This window comes from Propithecus coquereli, unplaced genomic scaffold (genome assembly GCF_000956105.1).
Source record: "Propithecus coquereli isolate 6110/MARCELLA unplaced genomic scaffold, Pcoq_1.0 Scaffold54, whole genome shotgun sequence".
Lineage (NCBI taxonomy): Eukaryota > Metazoa > Chordata > Mammalia > Primates > Indriidae > Propithecus > Propithecus coquereli.
The window spans coordinates 503055-509346 of NW_012151285.1; positions in this window are offsets into that span (position 1 = coordinate 503055).

Genomic DNA, 6292 nt, shown 5'->3' on the forward strand with positions numbered 1-6292 from the left:
AATCCTCTCTTTATACAACGGAATGCTATGCTTCTCCCATTCTCTCTGGCTATTTCTCATGCTTGCAGCAAATTAAGCGGACTCTGTCTATGATTTCAGCGACGGTGACATATAATCCCAGTGTTAAAGGATGGAATTTTCCAATGCAAGAAGCAGCAGAAAGTGAACAGAGGAAACATTGCCATGAGCAAAGGCTCTTCAACACAGTGTCTCCAACTGTGCTATAAAGCCACCCAGCGTTTGGATGAAAAGTGGAAAAAAAAAAAATCTGACAATTGGGTGATTGTTCTCTCTATACAAGCAATCCTACTATTTCTAACCCCTCCATGGGCTGTGCTGGCAACGTGCAGACATGGAGGTCTTCCTACAGGGGCTGGTGAGCCCAGGGGCAAAGGGGAAGGAGCCGGTTGTTTTCCAAGAGATCAAGACCCAACACTAGGATGGCAGTCACCAGACCATTTCTCTCAAAACAAAGAGGGAGGGGGGCAGGGCAGCTACTCACCTCATCTCATTGGTTCACAAAGAACCCAAAGCCAGCAACATGGATCAGCTTCTTGATTTTAGTCCAACTACTTGCCTGTTACTCTAGAAAAACAACAGAGGTCTGCCAAGAATCTGCAGTCCTTAAATCTCAAAATAATGACTAGCCTATCCAGTGTTTCCATCCAAGGAATTGTTGGTTCCTATACAAGAAAACCCTTTGGGGTGAGAGTCAGGAGTCCAAGAAAGGCATGTGGTTATTTTTGCCACTTTCTGGACCCTGTCTGCACTTTGGAGAGAAAGGGAAAGTCTATTTTTGACATCAGCTATTCAGCTTTCAAATAACATCAGCCCATAGATCATATCTAATTTAAACGTTGGTTCCAAATCTTACTTAACTTTAAGACCTGCTAGTCTCCTTCTATGCTACTGCTCCAAGCACACACACACATACCCTCACAAGCACGTTCTATTTTCTTGGCATATATGAGCTGAAGTTTCGAAGTAGGTTAAGGAATTGATGCTTCCATTTCCATATGACAACTTCCATCTTTTAAAAAATAATAATAACCTGCAGTGATCAAGTGGAAAATTTGATTGCTTCATTCAGATTACAATGCTTCTAAGTCTGGCAGTAGTTTTAGAATATTAAAGTGGGTATATGACTCATTACACATCAACCCTGACACTGATGGCAGAGACCAGACATGAAGTTCTCTGGGGCCTTGTGAAAACTAGTAAGTACTGTAGTGTCACTGACAACCTAATCACCACATATGCATCCAGACTCCAAAACGACTTCACATGGCCACTCCTCGCTTAAAGGGAAAGCCACGAATATGCATTTCATTGTTTCAAAGAGAAAAAAAAAAATCTATATTTCTAATAGCCATGGAAACATTTGCAATCCAGAGTTCAGCTTGTCTTTTAGGTAAAAAATAGAAAAACACACCATTTTACCAAATTATTCCTAACATGAAAGGATGGAGTTGTTTTTGTCCTTGACTCATTTCAAAGGCAAAGAAAATTACTCTTCTTCAGAGACTTTGGTTGATATCATGCATCCAGAGTAAAATAAAATTACAAAAAGAAAGCAGATTTCCCTTCCCTTCTCATCTCTGCTTTATCAAGTACCCACATTCTCCCAGCTGGAGCCTTTGGTGGACACTGTCTTATGGCACCACCTTCTAGCTATTTGTGGACAGGTCTTCTCCCCTCTAGTAGCTCCCTTGACCTAACACTGTAGCCCCTGAAGGACTTTAAGTAGGAGCTTAACTGGTGTTGTTGAACGACTGAATGCATTTAGGAAATATAAGATTTTAATCATACCGATTAACCTCTTTTTATGAAAATAGGCGAGATGGGAGTGAAAAAAAATAAAAGTCACAGTTGTAGATTAAGTATTAAACTTCACTAGACGTGGAAATAGTCATAAAAATATTAAACTTCAAGGAAACTGAGTTTGGACTCCACAGGGTGGCCAACTGTGGCAGGATGCCTGGGACTGCCCGTTTTAGGACTTGAAGTCCCACATCCCAGGAAACCTCTCATTCCTGGAGAAACCTTGGGATAGTTGACCACCCGGCAGGCTGTCAATGACTCTCAGAAACCAAAATCCAAATGTTGACTTAGTTGGAAATGAGCAAGATTTGAGGGGGCTCAGGACTCATCCCAAATGCACGTATACACCCTGTACCCACTTCACTGTAAGGCTCCGTCTCAGCCTCCTGTTTACGTCCTTCGTTGCACTTAAAATAACACGAACATAGTTCTGTGTATTCATTTATTGCCTGTTCTCCTTACTCAGTGTGAGCTCCGTGTGGGCAGAAGAGTCATCAAGCTGGTTTCCTGCTGTAGCTCTAGAACATTCCCCAGCAAACAGAGGATGTTTAAGAAACATGTCTTAAGTGCAGAACTCCCTCCCAAATTGCAGAATCTGACAGAATTACGTATTCCACTGATTCTAAGATGCGCAATTTTTCACAGTGTAACATCCCTGAAATCCGGATGCATCTTAATCAATGGCGCCTTCCAAAAGCCATCAGCCAAGCGGCAGGCATGACACTGCTGCCATTGTCTTTGCACGTGCATCAGTCGGTGCTGGCTGTTCACATTGTCATCACGTCAATTGAGACGCGTGCATTTGTTAGTTTCACAGGAGAGTTTAGCTGCCATTTAGCAATGTCCTCAGAAAGATTTCACTATGATTCAGCATGGAAGTGACGAGCTATTTTGTACTCAGAAAGGCACAGAAGCCAAGCAGTAGGATATAAATGTAGTATTAGTGAAGAATACATTTTCTGGCAAAGGAACAACCAAGTGCATTGGAAACCTCAGAAAGGAAGATACCCACAAGTTGGGCAAGCTGTGCCAAATCCTGCAGAAGAGATGAAGATGAATTTAAAAGGAATATGATGTGATTGATTCCTATGTCATTCAGAACTGTCAGTAAAGGGCATCCATGACAGTCTATTAGCAGGGTTTTTCCTGCTTTATTGAGGTATAAAATAATGGTTGGTCTTGCCATCCAGGGCATCTTAGACTTGACTTGATGAAATAAGATATTAGGCTTCCCCACGGTTTTATTGAGGTCTATGAAACAGCCCTCTCAGAGACCAGTAAGGAGATTGCTGGGATAATACATGGCAGGGTCAGTAACAGGTAGCAATTCACTTGGTCTATACGACTTTTCCAGAACATTCTGGTAATTGTCTACTGGCTAGGGATGAAAAAGGCTGAATAATTCTAGAGAAAGCATTTGTGTATTGAACTGTGTTCCCTCCATAGGACAGAAGCAGGAGAAATGCTCAGAAACAGGTCAGGTACCACCAGAACACAAGACAGAACTTGGTCAGTGGCCCAAGGAAAGTACAGTCATTAGAGAGTTCAGCTCATAATTATCTACAGTGATCACCTGTTGAGTTAAACAAAATGTGTCCATTTTTAATTAAAGTTTTTAGAGTGTCTCAATGCATTGTTACATGTTTAAAGCATTTCATAGTTCATTCATTTCATTTATTCTTGTATTCACCAAATAACTGAGTGCCTACTATATGCCAGTCTCCTAGGTGTGGGTCATAGAAAGATGAACAAAAAAGACACAGTTTCTACACAGCATATATTAATATCATAGAGCAAGGTTTTCAACCTGGGGCCCATAGACCTTCCTTCATAACTAGAACTCAGAGGTCCATGAATTTGATGGGAAAAAATAACAACATTGTCTCCACTAACCTCTCACTCCTGGAAATCATTGACTTGTTCTGTCACTAGTTTTATCTTTTTGAGAATTTCATATAAGCAGAATCATACAGTATATAGAGATTTTGAGATTGGCTTCTTTCACTCAACATAATATTACCCCGAGATTCATCCAAGTTGTGGGTGTCAATAGTTCATTCCTTCTTATTGCTAAACTGAGTAGTCAGCTATCGTAGGAATGTACCAGTTTATGTACCCATTCACTTACCGAAGGGCATTTGGGTTGTTTCCTAGTATTAGTGATTATGAATAGAACTGCTGTAAACATTCATGCACCGGGTTTTGTGTGATCATAAGTTTTTAATTCACTTAGGATTGCTGGGTCATATGTTAAGTGTGTGTTTAGCTTTGTAAGAAACTGCCAAGTGGTTTTCCAGGGCAGTTGTGCAATTTTGCACTCCCATTGGCAATGTATGACAGTTCCAACTGCTTTGCATTATTGTGAGCACTTACTATTGTTAGTATTTTTTATTTTCCCCATTCTAATAGGCGTTTAGTTACATCTCCTCAGGGCTTTAATTTGCATTTCCCTAATGGTCAATGATGTTGAACATCCCTTTGTATGCTTATGTGTTGTTGGATATTTGCTAACATTTCGTTGAAAATTTTTGCATATGTGTTCATGAGTGATATTGTTCTGCACTTTTATTTATTCTACCATCTGTCTGGTTTTAGTATCAGGGTAATGCTGGCTTTGTAAAAAATAAATTGGGAAGTGTTCCCTCATCTTCTATTTTCTGCAAAAGATTGTGCAGAATTTATTGTATTTCTTTTTTAAATGTTTGGTAGAATTTGCCAGTGAATTTATTGTATTCCTTTTTAAAATATCTGGTAGTATATGCTATTACATATGCTGTGTGCTAGAATCTGGGCCTGGAGATTCCATCTACAGAAGGTTTCTAAATATAAACTCCATTTTTAAAATAGTAATAGGGCTGTTCTATATGTTGTCTTAAGTGAGTTTTGGTAACTTATGTTTTTTGCAGAATTTGTCCATTTTATTAAATTGTCAAATTGATGAGCAGAGTCTATAGTGATAACCCCTCTTTCATTCCTGATATTGGTAATTTGTGTTCTCTCTCATTCTCTGCCAGTCCTGATAGAGGTTTATCAATTTTATTAAGATTCTCAAAGAACCAAGTTTTGCTTTCATTGATTTTTCTCTATTGTTTTTGAACTTGTTTTCAATTTCATTGATTTATGTTTTTAATTCTTTTATTCCCTTTCCTTTGCTTGTTTTGGGTTTATTTTGCTCTTCTTTTTCTAATTTCTTGAGGTAGGAGTTTAGATTATTGGTTTGATACCTTTCTCTTTTTTCATGTGAGCATTTTAATCATGTGAATTTCCTCCTACAAACCTCTTGAGCTGCATTCCCCAGATTTTTATATATCTTCATATTCATCCAGTTCAAAATATTTTCTAATTTCCCTGAGACTTCCTCTTTGAAGCATGGATTATTAATAAATGTGTTAATTAATTTCTAAGGGTTTAGAATTGTTTTTATTCTGTTATTGACTGCTAGTCTAATTCCATTATGGTCAGAGAACATACTTTGTATGATTTCAATTCTTTAAATTTGTTAAATGTTTGTTTTATGACCCAGGATGTGGTCTATCTTGGTGAAAGTTCCATGCAAATCCGAGAAGAACGTGTATTCTGCTGTTGTTAGGTAGAGTGTTCTATAAATGTCAATTAGAACCAGTTGTTTATAATGTTGTTCAATTTTCTATACTATACCCTTGTTGACTATCTGCTAAGTTCTATTGATTACTGAGAGAGAAATGTTGAAGTCTCCAACTATAATTATGGATTTGTATATTTCTTATTTCAGTTCTGTGAGCTTTTGCTTCTTGCATTTTCAAAATCTGCTGTTTGGTACGTACATATTTAGTACTGTTATGTCTTCTGACAAAAATTATTATGTATTGTCCATTTTTATCCCTGGTAATTCTTGTTTGCTCCGACGTCTACTTTGTCTGATATTATTATACTTTTGCCACTCTAGCTTTCTCCTGATTAGTGATATATATATATTTTGATTACTTATATATAAATATATAGATTTCTTTACTTTTATCCTACGCATGTCGTTATACTTGAAATGAGTTTCTTGTAGACAGTATATAATTGAGTTATTTTTAAAATCTATTCTAACAAATTTACTTTTTACTTAGTATATTTAGTCCATTTATATTTAATGTAATTGCTGATATTTTTGATTTAGGTTTGCCATTTTACTGTTTTCTGTTTACCTCTTTATTCTTAGTTTGTGTTTTCCCTTTTCTTGTCTTCTTTTAGGTTATTTAAACATATTTTTATTTTCTATTTTATCTATTGCATTTTTGCTAAATATATCTCTTTGTGTAATTTTAAAGCAGTTGTTCTAAGGATTCATATATATATATATATATATATATATATATATACACACACACACACGCACACACACATACACACACACACTCAACTTTTCAGTCTCTGTATTGACAGAATCAATATTTTACCACTTCAAGGGATATATTACTACCATATAGGTTCCTTTACCTACCTG